This window comes from Achroia grisella, unplaced genomic scaffold (assembly GCF_030625045.1).
Source record: "Achroia grisella isolate CSIRO2021 unplaced genomic scaffold, CSIRO_AGI_Agris_v1 utg770, whole genome shotgun sequence".
Taxonomy (NCBI): Eukaryota; Metazoa; Arthropoda; class Insecta; order Lepidoptera; family Pyralidae; genus Achroia; species Achroia grisella.
This window is the reverse complement of record NW_026713016.1, coordinates 1175021-1197084: the sequence shown is the minus strand read 5'-3', so window position 1 is coordinate 1197084 and position 22064 is coordinate 1175021.

The following is a 22064-nucleotide window of genomic DNA, read 5'->3' as shown; positions in this document are numbered from 1 at the left end:
AGAGCGAAGCCTAAATCAATATTCGATTTCAGTTCAATTACATTAATTAGAATCGCTAAGTTTATTACCCTTTAAGTGCTATTTACAAAGTTCATTATTATAAAGCAATTGTTATAGTAATAGCTTCGTATTTATTTACTGAACTCAATTATTATTATAATTGGGTTCAATTCTATCGTTTACGTACCATACGTTCATTTTAGTATTTTGTTAACTAGCGAACCGTTCTGACTTCGCCCGATTGGAACATTTAATATGAAATATTAATTTTTTTATAAGAAAACTATCTGACCCAGCAAACATTGTTTTGCCAGATAAATTAATATGGCTCCTAGAAATAAGGTTTGGTGGTAGAAGAGTGAAAATTTAGGATTTTACTTATTTTTATTATATTTATATTATACTATACTCTTAAAAAATTAATCAATTTTGTTTTCAAATAATAAAAAAAGGATGTGTTGTTACTTGCGGGTATAAAAAATAGATAACTACATATTCCCAGACATACGAATACATATGAATTTTCATAAAAGTCGGTTAAACTGCTTCGGAGAAGTGTGACTGAACTGAACCGACACTTACTTTTAACAATTTTAAATATTATATATTTAAGTGATTGACATAAAGTTATACAAAATCTGTTGCGTAGTTTGTTATACATGTTCCAAACTATAGAAATACAATTGGAAAAACAAATAGATGTTCATAATATTAATACTAGATTTAAAGACACACTTGCTGTTCCTAAGTATCGTTTAGAAAAAAGTCAATAGGTCTTTTATGGGAATAGGTATAAAAATTTACAATAAGATACCAAAGGATATATTGGAATTACCCTTAAATAAATTCAAAACATCTGTTAAATCATATTTACTGAGCAAAGCCTATTACTCACTAAACGATTACTTGAATGACGAGCGTGCATGGCAATAGTTGTTCATGTACGGGATTTTCATTTGTTATATTTGTTAGACATGGACACCTATAGAAATACCCTTACATTGTAAATAAACTGGCTTTAAAAAAAAAAGTAATTCTATTGAGTTTCTTGCCAGTTCCTCTCAATTGGATCTATATACCGAACTGGACGGTAGGGAAAAAAATTTATAACGTAAAATTTGTCGTTCATAAGCTAAAATGTCCTACATGAATAAATTATTTTTGAATTGAATTGAATTGATTGTTACAGCAACTTTATTTAACACTATTTAGATATGACTATAAAAATTTATTCTAAATGGAAAATTAATGGGAAATCAGTTATAATTAAAAAATCTAACTTAGTGCATATCTAGGTATGTATATATATCCTATTTATAAAAATATTTTTTTAACAATAAACAAATATTTGGTAACACATTATATCCACGACCACGGTGGTCTAGCGGTCTAGCACATCGCTTTACGTCCGATGGTCGCGGGTTCGATTCCTCGCACGGAAACATTTGTATTCATGAGTATGATTGTTTGTATCGGTCTGGGTGTTTTCTACGTATGATATGTATGTATTTACGAAAAAATAATATCTATGTACTTGTATCAGTTATCTAGTACCCATAACACAAGCTTTAGATAGCTTAACTTGGGACTAAATGGCGCTGTGTGAATTGTCCTGAGATTATTATTATTATTATTATTATTATCATCCTTCAGTGAGCGCCATATTTCATTGAATGTGATGTCATATAAGCGGACAATTAAAATTCCTCCGATAATACCTTATTTATTAAATATCATTCTTCTTCTTCTTATTTGATTCGCTCTTGTTGCAAAGGTCGTAGTCATTAGGTAGTAGAGAGAGAAGCAGATGTCATCTGTCGTATAAATTAAATATCATACGGATATTTAATAAATGAGGTATGTATCTTACGAAACTTAGAAGTTATGAGCAGATGAACATACACACCGTCATATTTTCTAATATGTCATATCAATGTCTATGAACTTTCCACATAAACCAACAATGTTTCGTTCAGAACAGATAATAAAAATATGCTTGTTTTTATTTCCAACTGTTGACTTTACCGCGACCCTTTCGTATTTTTTGCTTTCACGTCAGTTAACGACTATAAAAAAGTAGGTATACATGAAAGTAATGCGACTGAAGCATTTACAAAGAAAAATCTCAGCTAACTTTACAACTAATCATACTTTTGTCTCGCGTAAAACTTTTCGGAGAAATATGAAAAATAAAACAATACAAAAAGTTTTTTTGACTAGTGACGTAACTAGTTGGGACGGCTGTCTTCGAGTTTCGTTTCGTTGTTTTATTTTTTTTTTTCTGTACAATATTCAGACAATGTTAGGTGCTTATTGTTTTATTTCGTTATGAGCGCGAGTGAAACTTATAATATTTTCGTTACTTATTTATGTATTTCATAAATAAATTACAAGCAAAATCTTATATTAATAATATTACAAACGCGAAAGTTTATGAGTATGGATGGATGTTTATAACTCTTTCACGCAAAAACTACTGAATCGATTTTGATGAAACTTTACAGTAATATAGCTTATACATCAGAATAACATATAGGCTATAAATTTGCGTGCGTGCATGCATGCTGGTATTAATATAAAACTATGACCTGACTTCTTTCCACTCATGCGCCATCTACTCTATTTTTTTTGTAAATACTCTCTTTAAAAAGATTATCTGGAAGAGATTGCAATAGCTATAAGAATTTTTTTTGTACTTTATTTTTAATATATTAACTTTGTTTATTATACATATCTATTCTACGTTGGTGCAATGAAGTGTTATAAATAGAAAAATGACCTCGGTGGTCCAGTGGTTATGATAGTTATCGGTTTCAGGTTCAAGTTCTAAAAATATTTTTTTTTATTTGACGGATATTACTGTAATAGTGATGACTTATGTGTTATTGTATATGGAGTATTAGTAAATAATGAATATATAAAGAATAAATTATATAACTAAACATATTATAGTGAACCAAGAATGGATGGTTTTCATCAAATTCTACGTAGAGATAACATTTATAGGGTACATTTTTTATGTATAAACAAGCTCATGGAATATAGTAACGGTCGCCATTATACCTTTACATTTGAATATCACAATACACATTACAAGGCATCGCCTAAAGTATATTTTACCATTTCATTGGACTAAGATGTCATGTCAATAATTTCACTTTTTTATGTAATTGGTCTAGCAAACTAGCTGATGATGTGATGATGTGAAAGGTAAGTGGTAACCGTCATCTATATACACGAACAGCACTACGAACTTCACTTTATTCTGTAATACCTGTGATACTATTCATGCGTTACTTTTTCAGAGGACTAAGATGTCATAATAACAATATAATAATATCCCAGGACAATTCACACAGCACCATCTAGTCCCAAGTTAAGCAGAGCTTGTGTTATCGGTACTGGACCACTGATATAAAATCATATTTTTTTTTGATCCAGTTTGATACAAACGATCATACCAATATTTGTACAGTGCGAGGAAACGAACCCGTGACTATCAAAAGTAAGGCGGTGTACTAAACCACTAGACTACCAAGCCCTTCAGAATGCCTCTTATCGTATAATTTTGCTACCATGTTTTAATTTACAAACCGAAACGCAGCTTACAAAGCAAATTTCTTGAGGAAGATATAAGTGAAACAGAAATATCCACGCAGAAGACTTTAGACAAAGTGGGTAAACACTTACTTACTCTGTGAAACATTACTAGTCATTATTACTGAGGCCAATGCTTCCCGTTGTTAAAAAATCACCTTCCTGTTCATTCACTTCTATAAAGCTAATACAAGTCCTATATATAAGTGAGTTTCTATTCACAAAGCAGAGCCCAATATGTGGGCTCTTAAATACGACCACTCAGTAGTCAATGAAAGCAATCGGTTCCGTAGATTACCCCTATATCTAGTAATTGATCTCCAGATTATTCCGCTGATTAATCGCTGCGTACGGTCTGCGTGCCAATGATGTGTGAGTGGGGACATTTAGATTGGTACTTTTGTTGCTGACGGAGACATTATGACGTAATTGATTAATTAAAAAAGTAGATTTTCACTTTATCAAGAATTCAGCATAAGCATACTACGTAAATGTTCTACCTATCCTAAAATGTTAACTATCATGAAAAAAAACATTAAACTCAATGTAACTAATATAAAAATAATGTTTATGATATTTAGGACTCAATCTACACAATGCCACAGTGTATGTAACTAATATAAAAATAATGTATTATGATATTTTATACATAGGACATTGTACAAATGTTTGTGCCTTTTTTGTGCTGGACAGGTAATAAACAAGTAATTAAGTTCAATACTATAATAGTATAAATGCTAGAAATATGATTTAAATATAAGAACTAAAAAAATGAATTAAATATAAGTGATGTTGATCATCAATGGCATACAAGAGAGGTTATTTTATGACCACCATGATGTGTAAATAAAATATAAATATTTATATTACTGAATAAATATTTTGTTATTTATTACAACAGTCGTACATTAATTACAATTTATATAAGCAGTACTAAAGTTAATACAATATTAACGAATCCAATGATATCGGATATCGTAAATGAGTGAAAATTTTTGATTTGATTTTATTCAAATATTTGAAATACACTATCTATTTATATATGAAACAAAATGGAAGACACTTTTTACGAAAATTATTTGAAAAGAATACGAGCTGAGTTTGTTATCAGTTCTTCTCAGCTCGAAAGCACTCAGAACTAACAGTAGATTTGTAATATCATAAGAGTCTGTAATAGACCTACATGAATAAAGATATTTTGATTTGATTTCGTTTGAAGTAGATCTAAATAATTGCAAATTGTATTTACAAAGTAAATTACAAACAAGCCAAGGCGATGGAAAAACTTAAATGCCTCTCTGTGGGTTGAAATATACCTATGCATTATTGTTGGTTGACGCTACGTTTATGGTGTGATAATTAATTTGGTCACGCGACATTTGGCCACTGGATGTTATTCAAACCTGATTTCTATTCACTAAAATGCAGCAATTTACAAATGTGATTAATATTAATTTTTATTTAACGAGAGTGTATTTTCACTCAGTGGCTTAATAAATACTCCAAAGGTCGTTAGTTCGAGTCTGGTGTACATCAAAAATCTTTTTAATTTTGTCTCAGAGGTTAAATATTACACACCATAAGTTCAATAAACAAAATCTATAAAACCTTTTTGTGTAAATTTTTATTTCCGAATCTCTGGTTATGGAAACAAGAATAAGAAACGTAGAGGGTAGGCTCACCACTCATTTATGAAGGTATTTTATTTATTACTAGCTACCTACCCCGGCTTCGCTCGGGTGTACATGTACATATTATACATAAAAACTTCCTCTTAAATCACTCAATCTATTAAAAAACACCGCTTCAAAATCCGTTGCGTAGTTTTAAAGATTTAAGCATACATAGGGACAGACAGCGACATCGACTTTATTTTATACTATGTTATGTTATGATTATTCTATACGAAAAAAATTATATAATAATTATAAAATGGTAATGAAAGTAATTAGAATAAATATTATATATATAAACTTCTATTTAGGTACTACTAAAATCTTGATATTGATTTGTTTATGTTGTTTTAGAACCGACAAGGTTTTCATGGTAATTTAGATGTTTATTTTTATTATAGCAAACTCTGTAGCCTTAATTTTACTTCCCACATTAAATCTAATGAAAATCGTAAATCTGTATATTGTAATTGTGGTATGTATATAATGAAAGTGGTAGTACGGTTTTTTTTATATATGATAATGGAATGATAATAATCATAATAATAATAATAATATCTCAGGACAAATCACACAGCGCCATCTAGTCCCAAGGTAAGCAGAGCTTGTGTTATGGGTACTAGACAACTGATATAAATACATGGATATTTTTTTTTTGTAAATAAATACATATTATACATAGAAAAGACCCAGACCGATACAAACAATCATACTCATGAATACAAATGTTTGTACCGTGTGAGGAATCGAACCCGCGACCATCGGATAGTAAAACGGTGTGCTAAACCACTAAACCACCGAGGCTGTCATGATGCACCCGCTTGCTCTAACTGTTTACGCTGGCGAGGCACCAGAGGAGGATGATAAAATGAGTATATAGTCAGGTCAGTTAGCCACTTTTTTTTTTAAGCATGATAATGGAATGATGCACCCGCCTGCGCTAACGGTTTACCCTGGCGGGGTACCAGTGGAGTATAAAATAAGCATGAAGTCAGGTCAGCTAGCCCATCTTGGCAAATGGCAATTTATGATGATAGTTTCCGGGGGGAACCGCCTGGAGGTACATTGCTAGCAATGGGGCTCACATTAATAACAATCCAATTCCCCCCTGGCAATATGGTTAAGTAGAACCAGTACATATTACTTATACATGAATTCTATACACTTATTTCAGGTTTATTTATATTTCAGGGTCAACGGCGTAGAACTAAACCAAAATTAGTTTTTTATCTGTATCTGTAAACTACTTTGTATTAGGTAAAAATCTTCTATAGTCTATACTTTAAAATATCCCTTTTAATTTACTTAAGGAACAAATTAAAATAATTATCAACTTCAATTTCGAAAACAAATCAAAACCCCAAGAACGATGAATGGCCGAAGTAATGCTTTCGTTTATTAAATTTCATCGAATTTCAAACGTTTCCAATATATATATTTGGTGGCATCCAATTGGAATATAATTTAATTGACTTTGATGAGATTCTGTTTCTGTTTAGTTAAGAATTACATTGAACTCAAAATTGAAACCATTATTTTATACATATACTAGCTTTGCCCGTGGTTTCACCCACGTGAAATTTACAGCCTATATGTTATTCTGATGTATAAGCTATATTATTGTAAAGTTTCATCAAAATCCGTTCAGTAGTATTTGAGTGAAAGAGTAACAAACATCCATCTATACTCACAAACTTTCGCGTTTATAATATTAATAAAATCTTTAATATAATATAGGAAAAAGTAGAAGAAAATATGTATATTTTTATATGTTTTATAATATGTGTGCTTTACAAAAAAATTAGGTTTTTCTAGTACCCATATGTGAGTCGTTCAGGGATATTACTGTCATTAATTGTTTTATTATCTAGTTTAATTTACGTATATATTATTTATGTATTAAATTTACTATTTTAAGTAAATAATGTTTATATTGAATTAAATTATGTATAGCCATAATACATCACGGTATTACTTTCCACTTTAATATTCTCAGTTTTATGGGGACCCTAAAAATGTTATCTTTCACGTTAGGGAAACCGAATAAGAAACAGCTCATAGCTTTCCCGAAACAGCTTATTTTACACCAAGCATAAAGTATCCCGGGCACTTAAGCATAGTTAATCTAGCGTACAGGGCCTACCCGAAGCTTTTGAAACCGTAAAACTACCATAAAAAGTCCAAGCAACATAATAAACAAACACATGCCAAAAAAGGTCAGAGAATAGGAAACGGTACATCTTTTACTTCCAGTTCGCCGCCGTTCATTCCATAATTCTCTTTTCAAGGGCTCAACGGTTCTGTACCCTCCTCCCCTTTTCCTCTTATTAACAATGCGTTGCCTTTCTTTGTAGTTCCGGTGGCGAGTGACGTGGTTCCGGCTTTGCCAGGTATGTGGTTAGATTTTCGATTGAATTACTCATAAAATACAGGCGGTATATTGCCGTATTATTTTCATGTTAATTAAATATATTATATTAATAAGTAACTGTATACTAACGGATAAATCGACACTACGCCTACAAGAATTACTGTTAGTCTAACTCTTAACGTAGCTTTTCGAAATAGAAAGAATTTTTAATATCTGTCAACTTGTTTGTGATTTTATCTATTACATTCAAAATATTATGTTTCCTCTTGACGTACATAAAAACATAACTGATTAAATTTCATCAGATGTATTTTTTTTTAATTTCTTAATGTACAATAAATTGGACAAAAGGCAAACTTAATGCAGTATATAGATTCTTACTGACTAAATTTGTTAATATTTTTTTTTCATATTATTACAATATTTTTTATTAATTCTCTTTGATACATATTTGTCTGGTATAATGTATTTATAATACACCTGTATAATGTATCTCTAGTTTAATAAAAAAAATTGTAATGTTACATATCGTAATATTTGTATGCAAATGTATCAAAACTTAATTACATATTAGTATATTTAGGTCACGTACTCACGTAAGTAAAACTTATAGGAAAATATATCAAATTAACTTATAAATCCACGTGAGCAGTTTAAAATCCAAGTGAAACACCTTGTATATTTTAAGTCGGACAATAGAATGTAATACACTGGTATATTGGACTCTGTGATTTAGCATAAAGTCTAAGGTTGAGGTCATATTAGGTTCAAAGGTAAAGGAATAACTACCTTCTTTATCAGGATGTCTTGCTCATTCTTTTTGGATGAATCTATTCTTCGAATTGGCAGTAGAATAAATTATAAAATTTTATGTAACTATAATTAAACAAAATATCAAATCAATTGTACCTAAGAACCTCTGATTACGTCAGGTTTCAAATAAGAAAAAAAACGCATCATAATCGGAGCTATCAAATAAAGAAAAACTCATGATAGTCGTTCCTTTTGTTTAGGAGTTACGATGCCGCACTTGGAAATTAACTTCTACAAATTAATAACTATTTAGATGAAATATTTACGATACCACAGACAGCCACACTGATAGACATTTTCTTGAGTTAGGGCTTTAAAAACTACTAAGTATTCAAAAGTTCTTAAAATTAAGGTTAACAGATTAAAAATGTTTAACTATATGTTTAATTATATCTACTATACATATAAAAAATGCATATCTTCACGCTAGAAACGGTGTTGTGGGCTGCCGTTATGAGAATGCCTTACATTCTCATATAAATGGTTTTCACTAATCTATAAACCTATAATATAATAATTCGAATATACTACAAAAATTTAAATATATATAAATATATAATACAAAGATTGAAGGGTAAGGACAGAATATTTCATTTCAGATTTACAAAGAGGGTACGTCTATTAAAATTTAAGATCGAACTAGAATTTGAAACTCAAAAGGCAATCGTTATAAATAACTTAAGTTTGATTTGAGAAGTCTGCATTTTAAGCAGAGAACGAATAATATTTCCTGAACTTCGAACGACTGAAGTAAAGGAAATTACTCGTTAAATTGTTCTTGCTGTCCATCAACACTATAAAATATTCATGTAAGAATTTGTAAAATTCCAGAGAATAGATATATTGAAGTGAGAAATTTGTGAGGGATATAATAAATTATTATTGCAGATTGTAGTATATGTGGGAGAGTGAAGGAAGTATTATGTCGTCTCTTGCGCACACTGCTGGCGTCATGAGGCAATTATGCTATAACCGGCGAATGAGGATATTCGTGTGAGTTTGAGAGCTGATAATTAGGAAGACAAATATTACACACATAATTTACTCTTTTTTATTCCACTGATCCAAGTATTCAGAGTTAGACTTAGTACAAAGTGTTTTCCGTTGTTTTCTCTGTCTCACCTAGTACATAAGCCATAAAGTAACTTCATTGTAAATTTTGTTACAGTTAAAGGGTGAGATATGGCAGTGAAATTATAGGTTACGGAAGCATAACAGATACAACTTAGTCATACATGTTATTAATAATTTTACGATAGCCGGTTCTCCTCAGTTATATAAGCAATACGGTTGCCACTTAGGTACCATCAAATGGATATTCTGCTTTTCTGCCATTTCGGTTAGCGAGTTTAGTACTGGCCTAAATTTAAATTACTTTTAGTATCAGTCCATTAACGAGATAGACAAGTATTGTTATATAATTATAACTTTAAGTTGTATGAATTAAAAATATTATTATTAGAAAATATGTATAAGAAATATATAAAAGATAGATATTGTTGCAATAAAATAAAACACAGTTTTATGTTTGTATATACATGTATGATAAATTAAATGATGATGACGATAATGATATATGTTTTTTCTAACTAATAGACATTACAGCTCTAATTTTATAGTGCTATTGAAGGTAGCATCTTGATACTTTCGATACTGAACGATATTTCACATACACTCTTAACATTATAATCTTAATTAACCAGATTTTAACACATCATACCGCTAGCATCCACTGACTACCTTAAAATTAAAGCAATAAATCATATACTACACGCTTATCGCTCCTCTCATGAACATAGCCGCTCACTAATCTAAGGTAAAGCGGCAAAAACCGCAAAGGCAACCATAAACTTTGATTAGATTTTGTAACACGCCGTGCCTTCGTACATTAGAATGCGTGAATTGCGGCTGCCGTAATTGAATTTTCTAGGTCATTGCGTCGGTTCGTCCTGCTAAGATTATGCATTACTTTATTCAAAGGGACTTATTTTGGATTAATTTGGTATCTCGTGTTTCGGTAGTACGTGATACACCGGATAAGATGGCAAAATAACAAATTAATAAATATATATTATGGTAAAACAGATGCTAATTAGGTTATTTGTAAAATTGGTGTTGAAATTTTAATATTTTATTTTATATACTAAATATCGCTACTTCTTGTACAATGTGGTCTTGGCTTTACTAAGAAAGCATTATTGAAATAATAGTTGATATTAAAGATGCACATTAGTCTGTTTAATAGTACTATATATTGTTATCTTCTATGTTAAATCTTAAATACAAAGGCTTGATGTGGTAGATAGTAGCATTATTAATTGCCAATATTTTCATGAACTAGCCTACTTTCTCGTAGCTCTAATTATTACTATATATATATATATATATATATAAGCATTTGGATATTTAAAACTATTACTATGTCCACAGTCGAGTTTAGGAAAATATTATTAGACAAATAAAATATAAAAAAAAACATGAAATAGCAATAAACACAATACAGAATAATTATTACAAACATTCTGAACAGCAATCGCTATGCAATTATATTAGTCATAAAAACTCTTACTGAAGGAATGAGAACTTACCGAGCCGTGCAAGATTTCCGGCTAAAATAAATAGCGTTTATGGAACATAAATATTGTCATAAAAAATAGTTTGTTCCCCGTAAATAAAGCTATGCGTGTCACGCCCAGAGCCGTTTATAAATAAATACACGTCGCGTTTATTGCCAGCCTACGCTATTTGTTTCACCTGTAAATTGATGTATGTGCAGTGAGAAAAATAACGCATTCCTCTACTTTGGGCTAAGATTTATAGCAAATATTATATAGTTATGTGCAGAAGATTCGAGAATTTAGAAGAATGGCAAACTTACAGCCCACCTAATGGCACGGTAACCATCACCTATATACACGAACAGCAACCACGGACGTCATGTCATCATACGACATCCGTGATAACACTAGCCTTGCATGATAACGTGATGCTATTTCAGAGGACTAAGATATCATGCTTTCTATCCTGTAATTTCACTAATCTGTCTCTACAACCGAAACACAGCTTAAAAAGCAAGCTGCATGACCGCTGAAAAAATGCTGAAAAACTGATATATTCATACTGAAAATTATTTTAAGTGTTTTTTTATGTAACTGGAATGGCGAACAAATTGATGGTACATGTGGTGGTAAGTGGTACCTATCTAAATATATATAACTCAAAGGTGATTGACGTAGTGATCTATCAAAGCACAGCCCAAACCACTGGACGGATCGGGCTGAAATTTGGCATGCAGCTAGCTGTTATAACGTAAGCATCCGCTAAGAAAGGATTTTGATTAATTCTACCCTCAAAGGGATAAAATAGGGGATGATAGGGGATAGATATGAAACTTTGTCAATTTTAAACCGATCGGGCTAAAACTTTGCATGCATAAAACTACTATGACGTAGGCATCCCCTAAGAAAGGATTTTGATAAATTCCAACCCTAACTAGGGATAAATTAACGCGAGCGAAGCCGCGGGCAAAAGCTAGTCGTCTATATACATGAAGAGTGCTACTCTTGTAGTATCTCTTATGTATTGTCATTCAGCAGAACCAAGGTACTATGGCTGCATATACTGTAGTTTAACTGGCATATCTCACCTTTCAACTTCAATTTTCGACGGCCTCGGTGAGGCCGTCGAAAATTGAAGTTGTCTAGCGGTTTAGCACAGCGCCTTACTTCCTATGGTCGCGGGTCCTCGCAAAAACATTTGTAATCATAAGTATGATTATTTGTATCGGTCCAGGTGTTTTTTATGTATAATATGTATTAATGAAAATAAAAACTACGTATTTGTATCAGTTATCTAGTACCCACAACACAAGCTTTAGTTAGCTTAACTTGGGTCTAGATGGCTCTATGTGAATTGTTCTGAGATTATTATTATTATTAACTTATAATGAAGCTGGTATGCGGCTAAAATAGGTAAAATACAGGTATACATCTATTACCTTGTACAAAATTTACTCCTGGAATACTGTAGGTGTTGTGCTTAAAATTGTATTATCTTTATTTTATTTATGCCAAATTATTATTTAATTACTAATACAAAATTCGATATAAAATTCTATTTACAATAAACACTACCAGTGTTCTAAAATTTGTATAGAATAACAGACAGGAAGATAAAACAGAATAAACACCAGAAAAATAAAAGGTAAATAAAATAACACAGTATGGAATTATATCTAGCGTTATAATATATATACAGAATATCTTATATAGTACATAATATCTTTATCAGATATATCTTTTCATTTTACAGTAAGGTGGTAATATTTATTTTATTGTATGGCATAGAATAAAAATCTAAGTATATAGTAATAAATTTAGACAGAGTAATCCTTATTAACATTACAATAACGAAAATAACTCTGTCTGCCAATTTCGCTTTTACGCCAAAACGAATAAACCATTTTAAATGAAATTTGATACACAGATAGTCTACCCCCTAAGAAAGGACATAGGTTACTTTTTAATGCAAAGAAAGGGTTCTTAATGGTTGAAAGGAGAGATAGAAGGTTGGTTATTTTTTAAGCTGTTGACTAAATATGACTGAATATGGCATTGGAAATTTGTAAAAAATTTACCCAAGTAGCCAAAAGAAAATGGGTGATAAAAGTTTGTATGGAAATTCGTCATTTTTGGAGATACAGCAATGAAACTTTTCTTTGGCCTTTTTCGGTTAGATTATTTAATATTTTTTTATTCAATTAAAATTTTCCATTCATCTCATGAGAGCTATAAAAAATAACTCTCATTTGGGCCCTCTATATCCTTTCTAAACCTATTTACTCCTCAAACAATCGTAAAAAATTGGTTCTGTATTTTTCCTGAAAAGTTGAGATGCGGATACCATTTGTTCTCCGGAGACAACGATTTTATGATCTATCTCATTGCTATCGGAAAGTTTTTTTGCAGTTCCATTTTTTTATAGGCTTCTTGTATTTGTTATAATATATTTCTTAATAACTTTTACAACGAAAATACAATAAAAGAAATTGTGAAATTGTGTATTAATAATTTAATTATGTGCATGTAACATTTTTAGTATCGTGGGACATAAAGAACACATTTTATAACATTAAATCAAATCAAAATATCTTTATTCAAGTAAGTCTATGATATGTCAAATCTACTGGCAATTCTGAGTGTTTTCGAGCTGAGAAGAACTGACTAGACTACTCTTAAACAATGTATGTAAAAACAAATAACTCGATTATTTGTTTTGATATGTCAAATAAGAGGTTTATTGTACCATTACTATTATATTCACCGGAGAGACGGCGATACCATGATCTCATATTTTTGTATTAATTTATTTTCATATAAACAAAATATTTTTTAAGGTTCTCTATGATGCTCTAATGGCTATTTTATTGTCGGATTATTAGGTATGTGTCTCTGCACCATCTATGATTGACTGGTAGAAAATACCCCAAGTCCTCCAAATGTACTTTTAACTTTCTTTATATATGTTTTTACGTAAATGTATTTAATAAATTAGCTATACTTTTTTATATTAAAAACTTTCTAAATTAAAAGTAGCCTAAGTTACTCATTATAAAATTAGCTATTTACTAAGTGAAATTCGGTCTAGTCATTTTAAAAACTATCTAGACAAAATAAACGGACAGAAAATTGTTTAAATTATTTTTTGCATATGTTACGTTTGTACTTACATATGCATTTAGTGAAAAGCTATTAATTTGAACAGACACTTAAATCTTTTTTGGTTAGATAAATATTTGTTCACCTATGTACATTTGTCATCAAATAAATGCATCGCTCAAATAGACAAAATCTAATTTATTTGATTTGTTATGACGGCCGAATATCAGATACTAGGTTCGATGCACCGATATAAGTGTTGGAGACATCAGACGAATATTAAGTATCAAAATTTAAAAGCTAGTGCTGCCAAATGGAAATATTATTTTAGCATTTTGTGAATAAATTTATGTAAATTGTCTTTCACAACGCTTGTCATTTAATTGTTCGTGAAAGTTGAAACATTTTTATTTTTCAAACAATTTCTGAAAGTAGTTGGTTGTCTATTTGACTGTATTTTAACCGAATTTCAAAAAGCAGAGGTTTTTCGATATTTTTTAGAAATACATTTCCATTATTCTTTTATCAATTTTTACAAGTCAATACTGATATTATAATTTCATTTTTACGGTTTGTTGGTGGTTTCTATTGTATGGAAAATATATTATTTATGTACAATTTTGATTATTCTTTCTTTATGAAAAGGTTGCTGCTATGATACATAATGTATTAAATTGATAATTAGAAACGTTGGAATCAGCATGTTCTTTGTGCCACAAGTCTAAAAATGATGAAAAAATTTTCTCATCAAAGGGAAAAACCCTTTCATTTTCACCAGATTCAATGCTGAAACCACTATAATAGAAACACTGAAAACCATATAAAACTACAGAATAGTGCAACAGTTTCAGCTAAAAGTGATCCTGATGAACTGATAATGTACTTTTTTACACAATTCTAAAATTATGTTCTTCTTATTACGTATAAATAGTATGTAATTAAAAAAATGGAAAATTATTAGTAGAGTAAAATTAGTAGTAATTTACAAGTAGTAATAAATTTTCAGTTTATTTGTAAAATTGTACTGTTATTTTTTATTTAAGGCTTATTATTATCGTTATTTGATACGATTGACCAGACTCCTATGCTCGGGGTACTAGCGGATACAATAAGAGTAGATACAGCATCTGTTGCAATCATACATTACAAACCATTTTGATAAATATTATTGAGAATGAACATTATTACGCTTACTAGAAGCTATTTCATATTTCATTTAGACTTTATAGAAAGTCTTCTGCGTCGGTACTTCTGTTTCATTTATTTCTGTCCTCAACCTTATTTTGGATGCCTTGTATTGGTTTCATATGATAGTAAAATGACATGATATGCGGCCATGTTACTAACAATAAATTATTACAAATGTGTTAGTAATTGTTTTGTTTATATGAGTATGCTTGTATGCATATGTATATTATATATATACACATATATGGGTGTGTGTATCTTATGTTTAGTTATTATTATATGAACATCTTAATGTAATGGTTGTCAATAAATGTTTTTTATTTCTTTCTTTCTTTTTTCTTAAATGAATTAGATTTTTGATACACAAAATCGGAAGCCATATGGAATGTCAGGGTAAACAGTTAATTATATTATAAACATCCTAAATCTCGTGCGTAATTCAAATGTTCAATGCAAATATTAGTTAGGCATTTCATGCCGTTTGTTTTTTAGCGAAAACAAACAATGTAACTCCCAGGTTCATTTGCATTTCATACAAATTGGTATTGATCGAGCGATGGGCTAAAGGCATTTGTGCCTTCAAATTGTCGCATTTGATATTCCGTGTTGTGTTCTGAATTCATAAGTAATTATAAATTGACAGTATTTTATCTTTTGACATTCATTGTGACCGTTCTCAAACTTATGTCACTCGACAAAATAATGCCAGGTACATTAAAACAGCCTCGGTAGTCTAGGGGTTTAGTACACCGCTTTACTTGTAAATTGCGAGTTCGATTCCTCGCATAGTGCAGGCTGGAATCAGACAATAATTAGGAATTACAAAATTATAAATGAACTCATATATAATTTAATATAAATGTCACTGTCCAAGAAATACATTTAAATATTTATATTAATTAACTAGCTGTACCCGCGACTTCGTTCGCGTGGAATTTAACTTTATTTTCTAAAATAAAAGTAGCCTAAGTTACTCCTTATTACATCCCCTACCTGCCAAAAAAAGTCCCATCAAAATCGGTTCAGCCATTTCAGAGATTAGCCGGAACAAACAGATAGATAGACAAATTGTAAAAAATGTTATTTTGGTGTATGTACCGTATTTCTATTCATATGCATATAGTATAAAACGGTTATTACAATATATTAAACAGATATTCTAATTTTATTTATATGTATATTATTAATGTCAACTTATTAATAACAATGTATATACATAGATACAGATAGATTTAGACAGTAAGTCTCACGTAAAAACGAAACGTGAAAATTATTCAGCCGAAGCGGACAACTCTTTCAGAAAGGTATCCAACTATGTCGGTATGATATTGGATATTCCAGATGACCGCGATCGGGAATTATGAACTTTAATCCCTTTTGGTTGGGTGCCTCTGTACCTCCAACTTGCTAATTTGAATGTGCTCGCGATTGTTTTAGTTTCGTACAAAGGGCCCACTCAATTTCCATAATCGTAAGTTTCATAATCAATGTTTGCTTTTCTGTAATACTGTATTATGTGATTTATTTATTTAGCATAGAATTGAATTTATTACGGCACACATCACGTCACAATGGCGCTATAATCACACAATAACATTAGATACTATTAAATATTATTAGATATATATATATATATATATTGTACGGATCTTTATTTTTTATTTATTTAATTACCACAATATAAACTTACAGCTAATTGCCAACACGTTTATATTTTAAAACTATTATACTTAACTATATATGCTACTTAAACTATATAATGACAAAAACATTCTTATTTTATTTATTACTATCTGTACCCACGATTTCGTTCGTGTGGCAATTTAACTTTATTTTTCTAAAATATAATTAGCCTTATTACTCCTTATTACATCCGTTAAAATAGGTCCAGCCATTTCAGAGATTAGCCGGAACAAACAGGCAAACAGATAGACAAAAATTGGACAAAAAAAATAATTTGGTGTATGTACCGTATTTATATTCATACGCATGTAGTAAAAAACGGTTATTTCAAAATTACAAACAGACACTCCATGAAAGGCAAGGCTTCTGTGTAATCTAATCTTACTTGACAATAAAATACAGCCCATGTCACTTATTTATGTATTAAAAAGTACACAATGTTAGTTATGTGCACTTTTAACTAAATAACTAATGAGAACCTCTCCTGCACTAACAATATATGCGTGTAAATATAACAGGTTCCAGGTAATAGGTACTAATGGACCCATTGCCAGCAATGTAGGTTAGGTACCCCACGAGGATCTTCCAGGAAGCGAGGACCGCGTGGAAGTCGACCTAACATGGTAAATTTCTAGCCATGAACCACTAGATATATTAATAACAATCTACATGTACGCACACACACAGAACTATACACACATTTATTTTAGACCTAACAATGCATCTGAGATCGTAGCCTGGTTTCCTAACAAACAGCAGACGGCCAGATTACTTGTCATTTCAGTTATATAAAAAACAAAATCTGTCACAAAGCTGTAAGAACAACGCTTTATAAATGTACGTGAATTTTCATATTCCAGTTACCATTCTATATCATCTCCTTGTATAGCTTTGCCGAGATTGTGTCAAAATAAAGTGGGGCTGAATTTTAAGCGGCTTATTTGCCGAGAGTAAATCAAAGCGCGCTAAAATATTAGCGCGCAACAAGTACGCCTAACATACTACCGGTAACTTTGCGTGTTATATATTTATAAGGTTTCATGTACGTACATGTGGAAAAGATGACTGTAATCCATACTAACCCTAGCGAGGTATTTTGTAGTGCATTAAAGATAATATCGCGTCTGTACGAGGCTTCTTCATTTTAATGTTGATTTTATAAAAAAAACTGTATATAATACTTAGGTAATCGATTATTAACTAGGATAATAATGGGTTTTTCATGCACTATGTGCCCGCGGTTTCATCCGCATGACATTTATATCCTATGTGTTTATTTTGTTTTCATTGTATAATAGAAGATAAGATTAGTAATAAGATACGATGGGACTAGCATTATCATATCTATGATAAATAATTCTATGATTAAAAAAAATAGTTTTATTAAAATATTATCATTACATAGTATAAAACAAAGTCGCTGTCGCTTTCTGTCCGTCCCTACGTATGCTTAAATCTTTACAACTACGCAACGGATTTTAAAGCCTTTTTTTAATAGATAGAGTGATTCAAGAGGAAGCTTTACATATATATATATAATACATGTATACGTACCAGCCGGGGCGAGTAGCTAGTAGATAATAAAATTAAATGTTTACTATTTGATTATGTTTCTTGATATTGAATGAATACGATTTTTATGAAATGATCAACAATGGTATGTCCATTTTATGACATGAAATATTGTACTATTTTTTAATACATTGAATATGTGTCGTGATTTGACTAAATCAATGCAAACAAAAATAAGATTGTCTGTAAGAGATCCCCTTTAGCGATAAGGCCGCCTTTTGTTAAGCACATTCTTACAAAGTATTCTTATTGTATTTTTTGTATAGTAAAGAGTTATACATATATTACTATCAAGATAACAAACCTCAATGAAACTTTTATTTACATTTAAAATTGAACCGTTATTCAACGTTATTAAGTTCAATATCGTTATATATCGAATCTACTGGGATTTAGTACATAGAGTATAGGTCTGGAAACCTAATTCACCTCAGGAAAGCTTACGCTATAGCGAGAATGTATGTATATACATATATATAGTATTATTTGGTTGAGATTCCTAAAGCAACATTTCCTCGAGCCCTAGTTGAAATTTGGAGCAACTTATTGCTCCAAATTTCAAGCGTGTAAGCTACGACATTCAGTGGAATTCACGTTGTTATGGGTTCGATTTCTCGGTCGGTAAATGACTTATAATGTGTATAAATATATATTATTATAATTTGTATAAAAACATCTTGCTTTTGTTCTTATTCATTATTTCTCAAACAGATGTTTCCAAATTAAAACTCAGCGACTACGGAGTTAATTATAAACTTTATCGTTTCAAATCAGAATAGTGGATAAAACCATAATTATAACCGTCTGTCTGTCACAAATTCAGAACTGTAGACACGGCTATTTAAGAAGAGATTGTACTAATTTTGGTAGCTATTTACCTACAAGTACTATTAAATAAAAACCTCCCTGAGAGAAAAAGTTTCTAAAATCACTTGGTAAACTATAACTTTTGAAAGCTTGAAAGTTGACGTGATGTTAGCTTTAAAAAAAACCATCTTAAAAATCAGCCTATGCATTTAAATGCAGTGACATCACAGTCACGGTAATCTTATAACATACTTTTTATAGTAGGCGTTTAAAAATATATATAATGAAAAATTATTAATTAATATAAAAAGGTTATTTTAAACTACCTCAACCCTTACCTTACTTAAACTACCATATGGTAATTTTTAGTTATTATGACGTAGTCGAGTGTATTGAGTAGTCATGCTTACTAAAATATCCAGACATGTGGCGGCGTGATGGGCCGGGTTATTGGGCTCCCTAAAATATGATACAGGGCAGTGATGGCTGGCTCATACGTCATACTCGTGAACGAGTGCTGCGTGTAGGAATTGTTCTGCTCTAATCTACTACTAATATAAACTAAGACTGTTTTAATCCTATTGTATACTTAATATCTGAAGCTAATAAATCAGTGCTAGTTGGTGGTTTTTATTCGCACGTTTCGAATTGGAAATGTAAAGTTACAATGAGTATTTAAAATAGCAACACGCAAGTTTCTTGCTTGTTCTTCTTGTAAGGAGACACGGAAAGCTGTCTCATGAGCGGTAGATTAAATGAATGACAACTATGACTATTCAAAAGTGCTAAATTAAATTTATTTGAATAATTTATTTTCTATTCTTATTCTATTCTACTCTATTCTATTCTTTTATATATATCTTATTTTGTAATTATATAAGCAATGTGCCTATATAAGTACAAAAAAAAAATTTTTTTCTTCTGCGTCTCAGTTGCTACGCTTCTTCAGACGGTATGAGTGAATTCATTTCGTCGTCACCCCTAGAACTTCCCACAATATAATATAAACAATATACAGATATACAAAATTAACATTTATGCCTCTATAAATAGTAAACATACTATAAAAACGGTCAAGCATAGCTAAAAATAGTTTTCAGAATACAAAGCTATTAAATACAAAGAAAACGCATTGAAATTAGTTCGTTGGAAACTACGAAACTAGAGACTACACGTAACTTGTTTGTGGCAAACTTTAGATACTTGTTTGTATGAATATCTCTGTTCACTTTATTGACTACTCTGTACTGTGGTTAGTCTGTTTTTTTAGATATAAGCATATGTTCGTCATATAGTATATCTTCATGTCAAATTTCATTCAGATCCTTTCAGCTGCGTGAAAAGGTAATAGGCGCATCGCAAGTGCACAGTATTTGAGGATATTCTTTTATTAAAAGCACTTAAAAGTAATATAATAATAATAATCTCAGGACAATTCACACAGCGCCATCTAGACCCAATTTAAGCTAGCTAAAGCTTGTGTTATAGGTCTGAAACTGATCCAAATGCATAGATAATTTTTTTTCGTAATATTATACATAGAAAATACCCGGACCGATACAAGGAATCGAACCCGCGACCATCGGACCTATTGGTTAGCACACCATCGTACTTCCATAGTCGCGGGTTCAATACCTCGCACAATGTAATGCATTAATATACTTGTGTATTTCAAATTATTACATACAAAATGTATATCTATCAGTCGTTTAGTACTCATGCCACAGCCTCTGCTAAGCTTGGGACTGGATGATGCTGTCTGAATTGTTAAGGGTTATTATTAATTTAGTTATTCATTATTTTCAGAGTGCACAAAGATGTTTTGTCATCAATGATATCGTGATTGTTAATATTTTTAGAGTTGTTATTGTATATGAAACTGAACCTATCACTAACAGACAGACCGAGTAAAAACACTATAAATATCTAACATCCTAGACATTATTCACAGTACATTAAACTAGTACTTTAAGTGCATACTGATAACCAAAATAAACCGCGGCGAGTTGAGTTTAATCAAAGCCGACACGCGACCTCTCACGCAACCCACCATTCCATCATGGTTAAGCAATTATCATGTCGATTTCTTCATGATTGTGCTCTTTATAAATAATAAAGGAGTGGCGTACTAATACCCGGTTGAAGCAGTGACTACGTAAAATAGAAAAGTATTTGTTATTTCTTATTACATAATAAGAAATATAATAGATAGAAATGTAAACATTATATTACCGTGTAGATATTTCCTCTCAGTTCATTTCAAGATGTACCCGCGTGTAGTATATCAGAATAGACAGCCGTTCGAGGACATTTCATCCTGTTACACACACACAAGTTTGTAAGAGATAATGAGCTTTTTTTTTATACTACTATAGTGGCAAACGGGCATACGGCCAATCTGATGGTAAATGGTTACCGTAGTCTATGGACGACTGAAACACCAGGGGTGTCACATCCGCGTTGGCGACCCTTAAGAAACCTTAATATACCCTTCTTGAAGAACCCCATGTTGTAGTCTCGTGAGAAAACCTCGGTAATGAACTACGAAAATTTGTCAAAATATATATTGAACTAGAGGTGAATTGAGCTATTTAAATTACATAGAAATAGGATAATCTTTAGTCAAGCAAACTTACAATACTTATTCAAAGAAAGTAAAGTAGAAAAGTGTTGCAAATATATAAAATTTTATCAGATGTATTT